At 44.9% G+C, this 20677-nt stretch overlaps 1 protein-coding gene and 1 long non-coding RNA gene across 3 annotated transcripts in view; one reads left to right on the forward strand and one right to left on the reverse strand.

The window, feature by feature from the left end:
- Positions 1-20677, reverse strand: part of LOC135397915 (uncharacterized) — a 420422-nt gene that overhangs the window by 83813 nt on the left and 315932 nt on the right. The gene's annotated exons all lie outside the window — the stretch shown is intronic.
- On the forward strand, positions 17025-18118 carry LOC135397909 (uncharacterized). 2 transcript variants are annotated; one of them, XR_010423871.1, is made up of 4 exons: positions 17025-17228; positions 17349-17488; positions 17572-17671; positions 17969-18118. It is a non-coding gene; the product is annotated as an uncharacterized LOC135397909 (long non-coding RNA). The 2 variants fall into 2 exon arrangements; XR_010423870.1 differs by having other exon boundaries at positions 17349-17671.

Here is a 20677-nt window from a genome sequence, read left to right on the forward strand (position 1 = left end):
TGTGATTCACATATCGTTTGCTCCTACATTTGTCGATGCTTTTATTGTTTTTAGTGGTGGCGCATGTTCGAGATGTGGCGTGTATGGCTCAACCAGGCCCCCGCAGGTGCCATAGAGCCCATAGATTGAGCAAATTCACACAATCCTGGGCATGCAACCAATCAAATCATCAGGGTTTACACCCCACGTGACATAGAATTCACCAATCAGTGATACGTTGATTTGGATTGCTCTCTGGCCACCATTTGTACCTGATCTGGCTACATTGCTGGATTTTGGCTACCTTTGGGGCTTGGCGGCTGCTTATTAGCGTTCACTATTCGTAAGATGATTCGTAATAGCAGACTGAAAGAGACAAGAGCGAGCTTCCAGCGAAACAGCGTTTTATTTGACGGAACAAGAATCAACGAATGTACAGAGAAGTGCACGAACAAATAAAGTTTTCACGGCAACAGTATATTCTTTGGATACATGTTGAAATCAAAAAGTAGGAAATGAAATGAAAAAGGCTCGTGAGAGTGAACAGTACAAGCGCGAGTAAGAATTGCTAGATTTAGAGTCCTCTACTACAGTGCTAGTGTTATAACGTACCATCCTGACGGGCATATTCGCGCTGGGGCAGTTACGTAGAATTCTGAGGGATCATGAATCGATAGCATATTGTGTCATCTATGAATAATTTAAGAGTGATTCAGAAAGTGTGTATTTTTATGGGCAAAACAAAACTCTTCATAAACTGTACGTTAAAATCTTCGCCAGTACGCTGGCGCTGTTCGCCATTCTTGTCAGTGATTTATGCAGACCCCCCTACATTCCTTAAAATTTTGCTCACACCCTCCCAAATTTTTCACCTTGCCCCCTTGGGAGTCTTGCGCCTGAACAACGCCTTAGATACGTTCTTTCTGACCCCTGATGAATTATGACCCCTCCCAGTTTTTCGCGACACAACCCAGCCCCGACTTTCTGTATAAACCACTCATCCTTATGGTAGTGTTAGTAACAGGAGGCACATAAAAGGTACTGCCTGTCTGGAACACAAAGGCTGCGAAAACGCAGCCACTTTTCTTTCGCCGTTTCCATTAGAAACAGGCACCTTGTATACCATGGAGCATGTGATGGACATTTCTGCTTGCCAGTCAAAGTATTAATGGTGAGAAGTTTGTGTTTAGAAATGGAAAAAGTAACTTCACATAAGGACTCAGAAGCACCAACAACTTTAATCTTTGCAAACACAAGGTATTTACTATTAAAAAAGTGAAGAAAGGCCCACAACAGACAAAGAATATCAGGAGGTGGCAGGAGACACAGAACAGAATGTATGCACAAGGTGGAAAGGATGCACATAACAGAGTAATTAACTTTCTGTCTACAGCTTCGACAATGGAGGTCAGTGTGTATGAACGGCTGGTATGGAGTACATTCAGCACATTACTTGTTATATACAAAAATAGGTGTGCAGATTGTTTTACTTGATACGTACATATATGTGCGTGCAATTGTGAATAGAAGGCAGACTCTTGGTCCTGCCGTGCAAATATCGCGCTATATACAAGATTATGCTAGATGCTGAATCCAAGATTAGTGTAATATATACAACAGTGCATGTGGAACACGCTATAACAGTTTGCAGAAACATTAACAGTTGCATCAGATGTCAATGAACTTCCACAGCTGTGGTGGGGTGAGCATATAGCAGTATCAAAGGTATAATCTGTGACAACAAAAAGAGAAACTTCACTAGAACCTGACTAGAAGTAGTACAATGAGATTTATGAGCCATACACGTGTACAGCTCAAATTTGTTAACTGTTCAACCGCGAGGGATGAGCGATGTGCAAGACTGCATATGCTGCTGGCATATCATCAAGGTATAGCATGAGTAATTTCATGTACACGGGACATGTCAAACGCTGTGGATACTGAGTGCCTCAGCAACGAGATTTCAAAACTGTGTACGTGCAACTCCTGCCACCTTGGCAAGCAAGGAGGTAGTACAAGATTCACACAAATCCTACACGTCAAATGGTGCCAAACGACCAAAAACAGGGAAGTGTCAGGAAAAGCAGCTGGAAACAGGTTACTTCAGAGGAGACTGTCCAGACCCTGGACATGCAATAACATGTGTCCGACGACACTTACTTTCGCACAATTCAGCATCAATACTGAGCTGAGCTTCTTTTGTCAATGAAATCAATAAACGAATGATGTGTTTAGCGCATCATTTACCATGCACTGAGCAACCACTTCTCCTTACTAAGTTACTGCTTCAGTTATGCTTCGATTGCTCACTAAGAACATGTTAATTAACAGCATTGTTCATTAAGATCTGGGGCCATTCTTGAACTGCACGTAACGACCGGTATAGCTCTTTTCCAAACATTGCACACTCAACCGAGCACTGGGCAAGCATTACGGGATAGCAAAAAGTTGAATATCTAGCCCCAGAACATTCGAAAACAAAAATGAGAAAAGTTGTGAGTGAAGACGATGATGCTTGAGACAATGACGGAGGTGAGCTGGTGGTAAAAATTCAGGAGAATGAAACCTGAGCTTCAGGCAGGATATGGAAACAAAACAGCTGGAGTGACCTGTCTTGTTCATTTCTGTCCGTGTCCTGCCTGAAGCTCAGACTGTTATCACGACGGTGCAAGCTTTTTGCGCTTCCTGTCCTGAGCTAGCTTGCGTGCATTTTCTCCCGCTTCCCTCTTTCTTTGCCGTATGTATTGATATATTCCGCTCAAAGCAAGCATTAACATAAACCTAGCCTGACACGTGATGCTACAAAAGGGACCTTCTATCTGGCTCATCAAAGTGTCCAAGATATGTTGCCTTATTCTTTTCCTTTGTGCAGCAATTTTAAGTTCTTCTTACACAAGTCTCTGTGCCTTGGACACACACTGGAACAGGGAGTCTGATGGCATACAAGAGAAACTACCAGACGCCTCAGAATTGCTTTGCAAGTATGCAAGCAACCCCTCAGCTCTTTGGAGTCCCTCACCTACATCCTTCAACAAGTTTGGGCACTCACTGCACTTAGATTTCTTTTAAAAGGAGTGTACCATTTCTCCCGCGTATGCATTAGCCTCCACAATATCAGGTGGCTCTTGCACAGCATGCATCACATGTTGAAGCTCTCTTTCATCAGCTGCAGACAATTGCTGTGAGCCAGATGGTTCAGAGGGAATGTTTGCAGTTGAGGAAACCGGCATACGCAGAAGTTCTTTCAGGAGTTCAGTCGTATCAGCCTCACAATTCCCTCTGCTGGGAAGATTCGAGAGTCTCCCCACGAGGGTGTGCTTGCCCAAACATGTTCTCCAGGGGGTCCTGGTTAAGCCTCCGTGTCAACAGATATTCAAAACCAAAATTTTGGTGAAGGTCTTCCCACAATGCAAGCACTGAGCGAATTGTGATTTGCCATCCCCTTACAGTAGGAGGTTGCTTTTCACTGACGAACTTCCACCGTGCAATCCATTGGACAGCGGACTCGAGTAACTCCTGATGCTTGGTGGATTCCTCCATAGCATATCGCATCTTTTTGTCGTCACGTCGTTCGATAGATGAGCTGTTCAAACAATCAAACAGCACATCCATCTTCAGGAGGAATTCCGAGGTCGCAATGCCTGCTGGATGCATACGCCCCATGCCAATCATGGTAGCGATGTCAGTGGAAACTCGGTCGCTTAGCACTTGCACTGCAAGTTTAACCTTCATACGACTAAAGGGTGAAGGCTGAATGTGGTTGTATGTTAATTTGGGTACCCATCGAGTCGTTAAGGGGTAGTCTGATTCATACAACTCCTTGATGAAAGACCACTGAACTCTCTGTTGACAACCTCCAATCTGAAGATCATGCTTCAACAGAAGGTTCCGTGTAGTTTTCATCAGGTGAGGTGGGTCAAAAACAAAGTATACTTTGGAGCCATTAACTGTGAAATATGGCTTTGATGGGGAAATCTCAAGCTTTCTTGACAATGCAATGTTGCTGGCACCTTGGTCGCATACAACCACTTTCACAATGATATCCATTGTCTGAAGCTGCCAAATAAGCTCTTGAATCAAATCATTAAGTGTATCTGCTGACACAGTTGACTTCGAAAAGAGGTAAGACAAGGGTTGGACCCAGGATCTTGATATCCCCGAGAGCACAACAAGCAATGCTGAATTTGCCATCTGAGGGTTCCTCTCCTTTCCTGTGTCTGCAAATCCATAAATTTGGTCTAATCGATAATCATACTGCAAATGCTCCTTCAGAGACATTTCGTCAAATATCAGAGGTAGCCCTACGAATCTTTCCTTCAGTTCATCAAGGACTGTAGGCAGGACTCCAGGCTCCATGTTAATTTCTTTGAGCCAATTCCTGAGGGAACTCTCTGATGGCAAAGCCAGAATTTTGCCCATGAAGCGGTACGCCGGAGGGCTCTTGAAGTGCAAGTTAAGTGCTACCCCCTGAATTGTCGTGGCCACCTACGCCCAAACTTGTTCAAGGGCTGCAGGTACAGCTGGGTGCGGAATATGTCAAGAGCCCCCTTTGACAGGTATTGTGACGCACCCTGAACCACCTCACTCCTTGACAACCCACCGAAGCGAAACAGTGATCTACGCTTAAAGAGGGACCTCCTGAGGTTGGCGTTTCGTATCTCTAATTTCCGAATGAGGGAGGCTGTTCCTGCTGTCCTGTCTTGATGTGGACGTCCAGGTGTGGAGGTTGGAGCGACTGAGTCCACAAAAATACCTAAAAAAAACAAAGGCAATTATAAACAGCCCAATATGTCTGACAAATGAAACTTGCCTATCAAGCACAGGGTAAATCAATGCTACTCGTTATGCATCAAGTACACCACCTACACCATATTGATGTACTTACTCAAAATATGTATTGTTCTGCAGAAAGTAAGCAACATAGCAACGAGTCAGAGGAAGGGGAAAGTCACAAAAACGTAAACCTCTAAATCAGAATACTCGACGTTTCTCTTGTATAACTTACAGCGGGGGTCAAGGAGGGAAGTGATAGGCGGAGGAGGGTCTTCCCACGAAACGTCTGGGGAGTCAGCAATGCTTGTGCCCGGTGAGACTGAGGCACTGGTGCTGGGCATGGTGCCTCAAGGCAGCAAGTATGCCAATGTGAGCATGTGATGCGTAATTTTATTAATGGTGACACAGACTATTCGTCAGCTTGAGACACAAAAACAATAATGGACAATTCCTTTCATTATAACTAATTCTGTGGTGCAGTGTTGATGCCAGCAATAGGTTCGGTGCTCCATACCTCTGACAACCTATCAGGACACTTTGTATGTGCTGGAAGTAAAGATTGACAGAACGCAAGATGAACTTACTGCCACGCGCTGCGTGCTGCTGGGGGAAGGTGATATCCCGTCCAGGCGTTGCAGACGGAGAACCTGCAGTACTGTCTGAGCAGCCAGAGAGAGCCTCTGCAAAAAGAAGCAACAGATGATGCACTGCTTTCATACCAACTGACCACTTCTCCAACTCCCTTCTAAGGGAGCAAAAGGAAAGCCCAAAGATCTACGTCAGAAGACATGAGTATTAACCTCCCATATTCTGTGTAGCCCCCACATGTGTACAGCAGATGAATTAACTGATTTTCTTCAGAAGTGACTTACCACTAAGCTCTTCAGTGGCAGTGACAGGTGCACTCTGTAGTCGTGTCGCTGGAAGGTGTGGTAGGGCCTGTCTGTCTTCTGAACTTCCACAGCTGGCAGGAGAAAACACGATACCCGATGTGCTGGGTTCACCAAATACGTCTGCAGAGTCTCCCGCACGTACAACTCCTGAAATTGGCGAGTATACAAGTATGAGTATCGCTGGACAGTAAACTTGGGGCTTACAGTTAGGGCAATGGAAGCCTTGAGATGTTTATGACTGACCAAGCTGCTCTACCTAGTTCACTGTTTACTTTTCACTTGACAAGGAATTGTGCCTCACCTGGCTGCACTGGAGTACCCTTCGTTGATCGACTGGGTATGGCTGACCGCTTCAGCTTTGTTTTTTCGTCTGTTCTTGAAGCAGTAAGGCGCAAAGTGCAGGGCACACAGCCTCAGGTTTCTCAGCTGCGCAGGTCGGAGATTGGCGAGCTCGGGGCGTCCAACAAAGGTTATCCATACCGCCTTCCTGAATAAGCGTAGGATACGAAATCAACTACTCGCCGACGTGACAACTTATCGGCACGGAAGGAACAAACGAAGCTTCTACTGTATCTCAGTTCGAGTCGTCTAGTTCCAATCATTCACTCGGGCCCATCCTTTTGGGTACAAAGTTAACGTGCTAACAGTGAAGATAACGGAGGGTAGCACTACTCCGAAGGTCAAAGATAACCAAATAGAGCAAGTGCGTGCATACCTGTCGTCGTCGGGAAACCTGAAGAATGAATGGTCGCTGTTGAGGTTTGTCGAGGTACATCCTTCTGCCTTGCAATATACAGTGGCATGGCATCTTACCGTTACCAACTGTTCCATGTTGAAGGGCCTTACTTAAATTACTTAAATTAAGAGGTTACACGCATATTTACAGGCATATTTACAAGCATATTTACAGGCGTATGTACAAGGAACGAACGCCGACACGAAGATTCAAGAGCAGCCAAAAGTCAGCAGTGTAGCCAGGATATAGACGAACGGTGACCATAGAACAATCAAAATCAACGTATCACTGATTGGTCAATTCTATGTCACGTGGGGTGCAAACCCTGATGATTTGATTGATTGCATGCCCAGGATTGTGCAAATTTGCTCAATCCATGGGCTCTATGGCACCTGCGGGGGCCTGGCTCAACTGCTTCGATCGTCTCGGCTAGTTTGTCATCGCTTCGCAGCTTTGCTGACCGTTTCGCGAAGGGCTTGAAGTGATAATCCATTTGGACTTGCTTGCAGAATGAGAGACGTTAATTGGGGAGACGGAACTGAGCAAAACCGAGCGACCAACTTGTGTCTGATTTTTCGTTCTTCGCAATTTGGGTGCATTGTGCACATTTACAGCATGCGGATTGGGCGATACAAATCTATCAAGTAGCTACGCGTGGCGTATTACAGAGAAAGCACAGTATTCTGTACCTGTCTGCTGCAGTCCCAGTTGGAATCACACCTATATGGCTTTATGAGCAACGATAAAGTTAGGAACGGACATAGTCGCTGGTCATGTCTCCTTTCTATGTTGGTATCCGGCTTTCTCTTCTACTGCCCACGCGTTGGAGATAGCGAATTTGGGGAACCAAACAACCACTACATTCTGACTATGGCTGGAGACACCGCAATCAGCACAATGCACTGAAAGTCAAGTGCAATAGGGGTGGACGGATAGGTGGAAGACCTTGAACAGACTCGTGAAACTAAAGAACATTGATAAGACACATACCGTCCACCCCTATTGCACTCGACTTTCAGTACATTGTGCTGCTTGGGACGATACATGCTGCACAGTGGCGCACTATCGCTATGATTTCACGTGCCATGCGCCTGACCTCATTTTGCGTGTGCGTGTCTATTTAAGAATAGTGGAACACAAAACAAATAAATAAAAAATAAATGATGAAACGAAGCGGTCTTCTTGCTTGACACATACACTCACGCACACACGTAATAATGGAATGACGATGGAATGGGAAGTTCACGGAATGTGTGAACGTTTTCAAGTGCACTGGAAAATGAGTGAACACGAAGTAATCTTATTCTTCCGTACTGTTTTTGCACTAATGAAAGGCATCAATGATTGATATAAGGAGGTCACAATGGAAAAACAACAGGCGCCTGCGACAGATTTGTAGCTGTTCCCGTGGACAGCTTTTTGGAGAACAATGCATTTTGGAACAATGTACAGGGTGACCTCTTCTATTCCATACATATTTTTATATTATTAACTAATACTAATCGTTTGTTTTTCTTTCTTTCTTTTTTGCCTTGAACCACCAGCAAAACTGTCTATATTGTGGTGAGATACAGTTGTACAAAGAAGTCAGGGTTGGGCTTTTCGCCACTCTGGAGCATCGTTGTTCCAAGTCACCTCTGTGCAGTTTCACTCACTTCGTGTGGATGGAAAAAGTGACCGCCACAAACGACAGCATAAATCTTGATTTTGTTAGAGGATGCCTTTCCATCGGGATCGGGTACACGCAGGCTCAAGAACTAACAGCATCAGTCGGCCTCCCATTCCTGTCGCGTAAGCTCTACCAGAAATGTGAGAACAAAGTTGGGGAAAACCTTCAATCAGCGACATCAGACTCCATGAAGAGAGCCGCGGCCGAAGAGGCTGAGCTTGCCAAACAACGGAAGGAGTGTCGCGATCCCGACGACTTTGGGAACATTTGGTCATTGGTCACAGTCATTGTAGATGGAGGATGGATGGAGCAGGCGATCTTTCGGCCATGGGTACAATGCGAATAGCGGGGTGGCTGTCATTGTCGGTCGTTACACGCGCAAGATTCTTTCCATCGGAGTACGCAACAAGTTCTGCACAACTTGTCGACGCGCTGAGTCGGAGCATAAGGAGCCTCTACCCCACGCGTGTTCTTGCAACTGGAAATCGTCTTCAACGTCCATGGAGCGAGACATTATTGTACAGAGGTTCAAAGAAAGTGAAGAAACGTAGGGCCTTAGGTACACTACATTGATTGGAGACGGAGATGGCAGTGTTTTCGTTGCAGTCCAGGAACAGGTTCCTTACGGCCGTTCAGTGAGAAAGGTAGAATGCGTCAATCACATGGTAAAAAACTATACCAAACGGCTGCATAACCTAGCAAAGGATACTAAAACATTCGCCACTGCTGAGGGCAAAGACGCCAGGAAGCGATTGTCTACCGCTAACATCAAAGCCCTAAAAAGTCTTGCCAGATCCGCAATAAGACGGCATGCACAAGAGAACACTGCAGTATATCGCCTGCTGCGGTTAGTAGCCTGCGCCATCAGCTGAAGCATGACCAGAATTCAGGGACACGACACAGAAAGCCGGCTTCGCGGGATAGCAGACAACCATGCAAGAAAGCCGACTTAACAGATTTGCACGAGGATATGGGAGGAGGAAAAATTCGGGGAGGGACGAGGAGGAGAGATAAGGAAGAGAACGTCCTGTGCACGACAATAAAGGTTGGTCCTCCCTGTTGCGTCGCGCACCGATGCGTGCAACATGCCCGTGCGTTCCACGACGTAGCAGACGCAAGGTCATCCGTCGGCATGTCCACACTAGCACGTATGGACGTGCGTCCGTCGGCCGAATTAACAACAACCAACGCCCCCACATTGCTTCTGCGCATGCTGAGCGAGTGTTTCGCGTTCTGTTGCTCCACGATATGGCAGATATGGAAGGCCAAACGCTCAGTGATGCTTTCGCTGGCTTTCTTGAGAGCTATATTGAGACATCCGACAACATAAATTGGGCCGCTGTAGCGCAGTACACCTCCGCTGCCTTGCTCCTACAGCAGAAGTTAAAACAAACCAGAACATGGGTGGGGAGCATTCTGCGCAAAAGAAAGCCGTACGGTGAATACCACCACCTCGTGAAAGACATGCGCGATAGTAATAAGGACTTCTTCGAATACTTTAGGATGTCAGAAGAAAGGTATGTCATTCTCAATTTCTTGGTTCCACACTAAGCTGAAGTAGTCTCTACACCCGTAATGTTATGCTCCTTACTGCAAACGCACGTTTGGAATTTCACAGGTTTGACACCATCGGTTCCCTGGTGGACCCACTAATTCGGCGCCAGAACACGCAGTTCCGCGAGTCCATCTCCCCAGAGGAACGACTATCTTTCACACTACGGTAATAACGTCAGACGGTCTTCCACGTACCTCCAATCACCAGTGTGCAAAACCTATGGCTATAGCATTCTCCTCACCTCTGTTTGAATCTCCAGCGACAGCCATCAAATCTTAACCGAAATGGCAGTCCGATTCCGCCACTAAATTCGGGTAGACCGTTTCAAAAAAGAAAAAGTGTTGATATGGCTACCATTGCTTCAGCCTTTTCCTAAATATGCCTTTCAAACGCTCTTGTTGCAGCTACCTGGCTCATGGATCTTCAATGAGGATAATCGCAAAGAATTACCGAATTAGCACAACAGCAGCAAGTTCCATTGTGAGGGACACATGTAAGGCGTTGAGGAAGGTATTGATGCCAATTTACATGCCGGTACGTGCATCCTTATTAGAGTAAATTTTAGCAGATAGCAGGTTTCGTGGTGGTTCCATGTGTGTCATACTTGCTACAGAGAGTGGTCAAACATTGCTCTGTTGTGTACTGCAGGAACCAACAGCACGAACATGGACGGCGATTGCTGAAGATTTTTGGCAGTTGTGGGATTTCGCTAACTGCATCGGAGCCATAGACGGCAAGCACATTTCAATACAGGCTCCCCCAAATGAGGGTTCTGCATTTTTCAACTACAAGGGCAGCCACAGTGTCATTTTGCTAGCTTTGTGCGATGCAAAGTACAGGTTTATAATGGTAGAAGTTGGGGAGTGTGGGTCCTGGAGTGACGGTGGGGTATTTCGAGACTGCGAAATGGGAAAGAAGCTGAAGTCAGGTGGCTTCTCAATTCCTTCTTACAAAGAGCTCCCAGAGTCGGATGTCAAAATGCCACTTGTTGTTGTGGGGGACGCTGCATTTCCGCTCATGACAAATTTGATGAGGCCATACCCCGGCACTAACCTGCCTCTTCAGAAAAAGGTATTTAACTACCGTTTGTCAAGGGCACGTCGCATTGCGGAGAAGACTTTTGGAATATTGGTCTCCAGGTGGAGGATCTTGAGACAACCAATTCAAGCATCGCTGGAGACGATTCATGATATTGTCTGGGCCACTGTGTGCCTGCATAATTTCTTAAGGGCACGTGACATAGAAGAGAGGGCTAGCCCATATTGCCCACGAGGATATGTTGATTATGAAGAGATGGATGGAACAGTGCACGATGGACTATGGCGAAAAGATGGTAGCCTTGCTAGTGCACGACGTCAGGGCAGTAACATGTATGCTGGGAACGCCAAAGAAGTTCGAAACACATTTGCAAACTTTTTTTGTTCAAAGACTGGTGAAGTTGAATGGCAGTACAGGATAGTTCTCCGTGGTTCGTCACCCGAGAGTGTTGCAGCAACACTTTGAGTACTAGTTATGTTAATGTTAGACGTCTAAGCGTTTCTTCCACTGAGGTTGCTTTTGTGGAGACAGACTTGCCAGGTTTGTCCTGTCCTGTTTTTGTCAAGTACTTATAAACTGAGTATCTGTGTCTAACCTTGTTCCCATGATGTTGCATATTGTATCTCAAACCAGTATTTATTGATTGCATTCACTGTCATCAAACTCAAGGCCGAAAAGGACCTCTTGTATTCGCGAGCTTCTTTTTTTTCGTTCGACAGTGCTTTCATGTTGCCCCTGTGGTTCAATAAAAACTTTGTGTCATCATCATCTGCATTAACATGACTTTAGTAGCGCTGCATTGTTCGTGTACAGTCTACAGAGGGTCGTCTTTAGCTGTACCATGTATTACGAAAGAGTGTCGGATTAGGACACGATATATCACTCATCACCAGAAAGTAAATTCTAAGTTTATTGTTCCTGCTCACTATGTTCCCCAAATTCCAAGTCGAAGAGTATCTTCTGAATTTGTAGTTGTGCGAGCCTTTTTTTTTTTGTTCGTTAGGGCCTTAAACCTGTCTCTCAAACTCAGTAAAAACATTGCATCGCAGTCATCTGCATCGATCTGCAGGCGTGTGCTGCGACCGCTTGCCATCTCTTTAGTTGCTGCGGCCAGTGCCTGTGTCAAGTAACTTGTGTCTGACACTGTTTTCCGTTTTGCTGGCCTGTGTTGTCGAATGCTGGGCGATTCATTCCTTTCCTCTTGATTTCTCAATCCTCGGAACGTGTCGGACACCTCAAAGGTTTGGCCTGAGCTCCTCTAGGAGAAGGACAGCGATATTGTATTGTATAGGTATTCTGTATCACATAGCAAATTATGTGTGAGAGATCTCACCTCGCTGGTGTTCTCTTCGTTGCTTGTTTCATCAGGTGAAGCAGATGGCTCCTCATGAATCATTGAGAGGAGAATGCCTGCATAACAAAGCATTGTACAAAATTATGTTGTGGTACATGGAAACAGCAAATACATACAGCAAATGATTGAGAAGAGTAATACGAAAATGCATTACTTAGTTATCTACTTTTTAGTTCCGCACTTTTACGCTTGCATCTTTTCCGAAATACCAGCTAATGGGAAAAACCAACATTCTGCGCACAAGCATGCTCATAGAAGCAGGACAACTACCAAATGTACACTTACTAGTTTTGTGCAATTGTATAATTTTATGTGTTGCTTGTAATGTAAATATATGATTACTGTAGTCATCTAACCTCATCTATCGTTTACTGCATTCTTACTTTCACTAACACTGTGTGGTGTAGATACCTTCTGGAGTGGCTCCACTGTGATGCTCCGAAGAGTTCCCGTCGTCCACTGTGTTCTGTTCTATTAACCTGGTTATTCACAGAACATGATTACTTTTTTTTTAATGCTTGCTATATAAAAGTTTTGTATTCACAACTTCAAGGAGACCATGTTTCAACTGTCGAGCACTTTCATTAAAATGTCCTATATAAAGAAAATATTACTACGTTATCCTAAGAAAGTACACTTTCCTACAAATGCCATCTATAAGGTGGCAGCTGTGCAGTCTACACTTTGTCATTGTAATTCCGTAGGGAAGAAGTTTGTGACAAAAATTCCGCATAACTTTGTGCTCAATGTGAATGGTTCTTGCTGTGCAAGTAACATAGTTGAAATTTAACAATCACTCGCGTAAGTGGGACGTAGTTACACAAGCTGGCTGTGATTAGTTTCAGGAGGAATATTGCTGCAGTAACACTTACTTTTTGCTCTTTAAATGGGGCTTGAGGAACCCCAAGTATTTGTATAGGGCCCATCTTGAAGTGACAACTTCATCACAGCCGGCACCACTTCTTGGTCCATCGTCTTTTAGATGCCGGTTTTCTCGGGCATATCTATCACGGATGGTCCTCCACTGCTTTTTGCACTCTTCCACTGCGATCAATTACATAGAACGAGGTTAAATGTTTGTGAAACATACGTCTCTCGAGATAACAACAAAATTAACTTACCGTGAAGCGTCAGGGTTGGAGCAATAGCTTGCCATGCGTTTTCACGCTTTATAGAGTCCGTGTATTCGGGTCTGCTTTTATCGTAAAGCCGCGGATACCTTTCAATTTCCACGGAGAGCATTTCTTGCATTGTTATGCTGGAAGAACTTAACGAATTTGACGACATAACTGGCACGGTCGACGCGGGCGCAGGAACCGCCATTGCTGCTCGTGGTAGTTCTTCGTCGGCTCGTTGCCATGGTAGCTGACGGATACATGCCAACGCAACTCATGCCAATGCGTTAAAACGCATCAGTGAGGACCAACCTTAACACTGTGGGCACACATGGCACGCGCAAGAGCTCGTGCTCAGGTAAAAAAAAAAAAAAATGCAACGCGTAGCCCAGAATGGACCACTGATCTCTATGTATAAAGGCTGGATAGCGGATGGGTGAGGGTATCGCGGGAAAGGGTACGCCAACCGGCCGCCATATTGCGGTGCTCAAAAGAGCGATTACAGCCCATTGGAATGCATGTAAGCTATGACAACTTTTGCTGTTTGTGAGCGTTTCCCTTGCTGCTTCGCTAAAATTTTGCCACGGACCGCTGCAGAAATCCCTCGTGATTGGATTCCTTACGTTTTTTGTGTGAAATCCCGTCGCATACATGTTATTTCCTGTCTATTTTGTACTCGTGTGAGGTCGTGTCATTCCAATTTTGTACTTTGAACTTCGATTATGTGATTTGCTGGTTTTGTGTGGTGTTGTATTTGTTGTGTTACGTTTCCTTTTTCGTCTGTCAGCGTGTGCAGCGTGTTGCTTCTCGTGTTTCTCCCATTTCCTTTCTGCTCGGGGGTGTGGAATGCCAGGGAATGTTTGGCACGTTTGTTTATGTAACCACCTTAATATGCTTGGGTATAAACATTATGCTTTGCACAGGAAGTTTAGATATGACTAGTTATGACACGAAATGCCGAACGGCACTAAAGCACTTCCAAAGGACTAGAATGATATGTGATATAAAGGCTATATGACGGTAAAAACATATCGACTAGAAATATGTGCGCTAGGTAAATAAATGGCGGTAAAGACAGTTCAAAATGACTAGAGGTAGAGTGAATAACTCATAAAATGGCTAAGTAGCAAGGTCTTGTGGTGAAAGCTCCAACATCAAAGTATCACGAGTCCAGTTGCAACACAAAGTTTGAAGCAGTCAACCAGGTAAGTGGGCAGAGTGCATTACTGGTTGTTGAATATGATCAACCTTGACAATTTCTTTCGCTGATGAGGCCTGGCTGTCACCTTCTCTGTATATTCCTTGGCAAGGTGGTACAGTCCGATACTGCTGTCGCACTGGGAATCTTCTTTGATCAGACGGATCACATTGTTTTCATTTGGGCTGCATTCAAACATATATTGTCGCAAACTTAAGCAGGGAGAATAAAGAGTAGACATTCGAAGTTGAAAAATTATTTATTGTCTCTAAGTAAAGTAAACATGCTGGAACGCACCAAAGAGACATGTGGCTGGTGTGTTTGTATGTCCCACTAATACGAGTTTGTACGTTATGCACAATTTTCATGCAATACTTTTTTCTTTATATGCTTTTGCCCATCTTAGTATTGTCCTATCCAATATGGAGTGGCTTTTACTGCATGTGAATGCATAATTCAGGAGTGTTTTCATATATTGGACTAGTTGCAGCTTTAAGGTGCCCTTCGTGCAGTACTGATTCCAATCATCAACCGTCGCTTGAAACTCTTAACTAGGGAACATGATTCTAGAGGCTAGATTTTCATGCAAATACACACTTTCAACCAGAGTTCGAGGTAACTCGTTACTGTAACTAAGTTCCTTTTCTTAGTAACTATATAACTTAACGTTTGCGCCGTGGTAACGTTCAGAGGAACTCCTTTTTCAGGTAACTTAAGCTAAGTTCCAAGTTACTAATTTGCTTTTCACTCACGTCCACTTATTTCCTTGCTTTCTTTACGGTTCTTCCACTGCATTTTATGTCATAAAACGTGATGTCCAGTGAATGACAGTATTCTGTTCAGGAAGTAAAAACTGCTGCTATCCCAGGCGAAAATTTGAGCTGGGAAGTCAACTGGTACCAGCTCGTTCCCAGTTCGCACCAACTGGTGGTCAACTGAAACCAACTGGTACCAAACTGGTGGCAACTGGAAAGTAAACTGGTACCAGTTCAAGCTGGGCTGTTGGCAACTGGGCACTTTGTGGTACCAGTTCAAGCTGAACTGGTAGCAACTGGGAAGTGAACAGGTACCAGTTCAAGTTGGGCTGACGGTAACTGGAAAGTGAACTGGTACCAGTTCAAGCTGGTCTGGTGGCAAGCGGGCGCTGTGTGCAACCAGTTCAAGCTGGGCTGGTGACAAATGGAAAGTGAACTGGTACCAGTTCAAGCTGGACTGGTAGCAACTGGAAGTGAGGTGGTGCCACTTCGAACTGGACCAGTTTACATATTTGGGGGGAAGTTTCGGTTTCAGTGCCAGGACAGGTTAATATGAAGATTGCAAGACGAAGTTATAAAAACGATCAGAAAGTAGCTTTATTAATAGAAATAATCATATTTAAATTTTTGGTAAAGTTCCTGTTAACGAAAGTTATTTTGGAACTCTTATATTTGTATTTTGTGCGTTCCTGCTCCCGCGATGAATGATGCGTTTAATGTGCAACGGTCGCTTGCTTAGCAGCGTGCGTGTACAGCGATTTTTGCCCGTTATGTTCTTAGCGTGATGTGTGACATAGGCGTTGGTTTTATAATCTAAAGGATTTGTCTTCAAGTTACGACAGTGCGATAGTACAATGAGCGCCAGCGGCCGGCGGGTGGGTGTTATAGGATTACAGCTTGACTACAACTGTGGAGAGTGCTTTTTATCGTGAGTACTATATGCTTAAGTGCTTTTCCGTTGTGCACCATTTAGAAATATTACTTTCACTAGAACCTCTTCTCTTTGTTCCGCGTCACATTCGTGGCACCTGTAAGTGCATGCCGTTTAACGAGTAATTGAATTGTCATTCATGTTTTTGTTTTTGCTTTTTTTTCGTTCATTCTCGTGTTTTAGACCCTTCACACCACGGATGTTGTCGAACTAGAGTAGTGCGCCAGAGTAGTACTCATTGCCCCCGAAAGCCGGCGAATCTCTTAGTTGCAACCCCAAGAACACACATGGTCCTCAGGATGTCCCCACAGTGTCATCGTGTCCTCGTCCTTCGAGGTGTATCCCCAGGAAGTCCTGAGGACAACACTCGCGGGCTGTCCGTGAAGAGCCATTCAGGCACGTCCTGTGCCTGTCCCTGTGGGTAGCTAGGAGGACGAGAACTATTATATTGTTTAGTTTACCTGCTCAAACTCCCTAAGCACATTTGTTTTGTTTTTGGGCCGATCCTCGGACCTGACTGACATTTTTCTTAAATATAGGGTACGTGGCCCAGCTTAAAATCCCCTGCCGCAAAAAGGAATGACTGTCTATGATACATGAAAGATTTCTCCTGGAAAGAACGTCACACGTTGGCCACATTTAGACTTGCATCACAAATTCATGCAACCATTTTCACTGGAGATATAACACAACTTTGCCTCTGTGTTCTGCGAAATATTATCAAAGTATAGTTTGTTCTTGCTGCTGTCATGACAGAGCGACTAGAAATCGTGTGTCTTGCAACCGTGAGGCTCAACGTGATTAGATTCAACTGTTGTTGGCACGTACTGACCCCATGAACAAGTTTCAAGCAGGCAAAAGAAAATGTGGCTGCAGAAGAGTGCTGCAATGAAACGAAAACATACAGCGCGAAGAGCGAAGACGCCCTCGGGCGCCAGTTTGGAAACTGCATCGGCAGAGGGCGCCGCCAGCGGCGCAGCGCAACGGTCAGCGTTCAAACTTGTTCGCTCAGTTGCTGGAGCTGACGCTCGCTTGTGTAGCGTTTCGAAGTTTAGTAAGTTTATTTCTTGTCCAGCGTCGTGCGTACGTTTTCTTGCAATCTGTCGGTCAACTGGACAGTTCCGGCATCCTGTCCAATACGCAATGAGCGATATCGTTAAGCGTAACAACACGCGCTGCTGTAGCGGGGAGGCAACGTCCCTTATTTGTTCACTGTACTTCAGGTTTCAGGGGTGAGTTTGCTTTCTTTCTTGTCCTCTGCTTTCAGATTTGTGCCTGCTTGTGTTCTCAATCGCATGCATGCGATAGAGCTCTGGAGCACAGCAGCTGAATATGGTTTTCTTTCTCTGCAGAATGATGTTGCGAATGAGTGATGAGCACAAATTGGGATGTGGGACTGACCTAAATGTATTAACAAGATTGTCGTTTGGTTACGTTTGATGCTGTCTGTTCAGTGTACTGGCGACGAACAATATGGAGATGTGGGACTGACGTATGTGTGTGTTCAGATTCAATCGTTTGGATACGTTCTTGGCTCGGGTACCTGTTGGATTTACGTCTTTATTATCTTTATAGGTGCTAGCAGAGTCATGGAATGAAGGTCACGATTACTACGCCTGGCCTGTAAGCCATTTGTTGGCACTTCAGCTGGGCTGGAGCTACGATCACATTTTAGGTAAACGAAAACAGTTACCTTTTCAGATCTGTTGTCCCCTTGTGTTCTATGTACTCGCTGATCTGACGCTGTCTGCTCTCACTATCACTACTCTGTGCTGTTGTCACTAATCTGTGCTGACTGTGTTGCAGTGAAATATGGGTGCAGTGACCATTTTGCCACGGGCAGCATGTTCATGATAGTTGCATCTTTTAAAACAGTGCGTACGTTGAAAAGTTCTTTCGTTTGATATCTTGCTGTCAAAAGCCGCACACATTATGCTGGCGCGGGTACCTCATGGTTTCATGTATTTTATAGGTGCTTCCAGGCTCATGGAATGGAGGTGACGAATACAACGCCTGTCTTGTGGGTCATTTGTTGGCACTTCGGCTTAGCTGCAGCTACGATCCTATTTCAGGTAAACAAAAACTATTACCTTTTCTAATCTGACTGTGCTGTTGTTCAATATCGCTGGTTTTCTAAGAGTTCGCTAATCTGATGCTCGTGTGAGTATCTTGTAAATACTTTGTTGCAAAAGAGCTTCAGTTACAGTTGGATTATCTGAACTGCGTCTGATTCATGTCATTGATGCCATGTAAGTGCAGCCTGTCAGAATGGTTATTTTTCAGATTCAGTCACACAATTTCATTTTTAACGTGTGCACACTATGATTTGCCGAGTAGGATGCGTCACTTCACGGTCCCTTTAGTAACCTCATCTTTCGTCTTCGAATTGTCAGTCGGGAATCAAATGGGTTCTCCGCGAGCAACTATGATCCGACATGTATGGATACGGAAATACTTGACACTTGCATAGTGCCTGAATAAAAAATATGCATAAATTGCAGTTCTGCAGTAAACAAGCTGCACGCAACATTTTTACATACAGGCATTTATAATGATATCACGCATTGTCTTTTCTATTTTCAGTGTACCTCGGAAACGTTCCTTCCTGCTACCCACAGCCGTCTACCACCCCCAGCCGTCTACCACCCCACACGTGTGTAAAGTACTGGTTGCATTTGGAGCACTCAAGCACGGACCCAGAGACAGAGGCAATACTTGCAGCTACCAGTGATATAAGTGCTGCGATTTGTGTACATGTACATTACTATCTGCTTTGGAAGAGTACCAAGATTTGCTGGTATGTGACTGTGCAATAAGGGGAAGTGCTCACAATGTCTGCTGACTTGTCGACATGTTTGGAAGTCAGTGTTTGCCCGGTATGTTCATAGAAATAAATCTTGTACCAACATCCATGTTGCCTTTGTAAGACATACTGTGCATGAACCACATGTAAGTGCATGTGCATGTCAGTGACATATACCTGGACGAACCAATTCATGGGCCACTAGTGCCAAAATTTAGGTATAAAATATGTATAATTTTAGATGTCATGGCTAATACATGTCTATATGACGGCTCAGTGGATAGATAAGTACCGTCCCATTTTAGACATTTGGTCTAAAATGGTCTAAATCGATCCAACAATTATCCGGCTATTAGCTGTATTTTAGCGTAACGTTAGCTGGACTAGGGGACGGATACGAAGCAATAGAGCTACTTTGTTAGACGTCTAATAGACATTCCCAAAGTCTACATTTAGACATCTTTTAGACGTATACTAGCGCAAACGCGTTGCATGGGACCACAAATCAAAACAGGGAATTGAGGGAAAGCATTGTCCTCCATGTGTACTTAAACTGTCCTAAATTGGTCCCTGAGGATGGGCGAGGGACAGCCTCGGGGATGTCATCTCATATGCCAAAGTGGCAGTATTATGACATTTTGAGGATCAGATTATGACATCCTAGGGATGCCATACCTGTCCCCATCTGACAACCTTAGGATAGCCCTGGGATGACAGTGTGTTCTTGGGGAAGGTCCAACTACTGCACAACGAAAATGTTGAGAGATTAGCGTACTTTCCGGGGCCACGACCGCTCAAATTGAGTGACTGTGCAGGCACACACTACAATTACATGTTGTAATTGAATACATATTCACTTGTGCCTTTTCAACTTTCCAGAAACCTTAAGCTGCTGGGGCTCAAAGGAAAATATCGATCCATTGTGTGCTATTAAGAACATCTCAAACACTTTGTTGAATGATTCAAGATGTCCACAAGGCAGTCAAGCAAGGGACCAATCAACCATGAAGTATTCTCTATTCCATGTAACTCTGTAGTTCATCTACTGCTATAATTTAATTACATTATAGTTATGCTACCTGTACATTAAAATATGTGTAATGTTTGACTACAAATAAAATACAATTTTGCATTGCTGTTATTTGGATCTGCCGTTGCTGGGAACAGCGATCCTGCAAAGGGGCAGCAGTTACATACAAGCTAACCTCTGTCTGAACAGGCCGCTCTAAGTGAAGGCACTTCAACCGGTCCCAGCTCAACAATGAGGTTTGCAACCAGTTCCAGGCGAGACTGCGACTGGTTAGAAACCAGTTGGGCCAACTGGTACTAGTTGAGACTGGGACCGGCCAGAAACCAGTTGCGCCAACTGGTACCAGTTGATCGAACTGGTCCCTGTTCGATCAACTGGTATCAGTTGGCCCAACTGGTTTGTGGCCGGTCCCAGTCTCAACTGGTACCAGTTGGCACAACTGGTTACTAACCGGTCCCAGTCTCAACTGGGACCGGTTGCAACTGGGACTGGGTGAACTGTGTTATCGAACAGGGACCAGTTGTCCCAACTGGTACCAGTTGATCTGGGACCAGTTGAACTGGTCCCTGTTCGATAACACAGTTCAACTGGTACCAGTTCAAAAAATTTTCGCCTGGGATTGAAATGAAGCTGAACCATCGCGTGCCCCCAGGGAGTAAGATGTAAAGCGTTCGAATTGTTGGACATAAACGAAAACTCAACGCAGGCAACTCGGTCGAACTCAACTGCACCTGTGTAGTGCTATTTTGTGTCCGAAGTAACTTGGGAACAACTCGTTCTGTTTTTCAAGTAACTCTGTAACGTTTCGAGCTACGTTTCGGGCTGAATAACTTAGTTATTAACTTAGT

Source organism: Ornithodoros turicata, chromosome 6, assembly GCF_037126465.1.
Source record: "Ornithodoros turicata isolate Travis chromosome 6, ASM3712646v1, whole genome shotgun sequence".
In the NCBI taxonomy this organism is placed as follows: Eukaryota; Metazoa; Arthropoda; class Arachnida; order Ixodida; family Argasidae; genus Ornithodoros; species Ornithodoros turicata.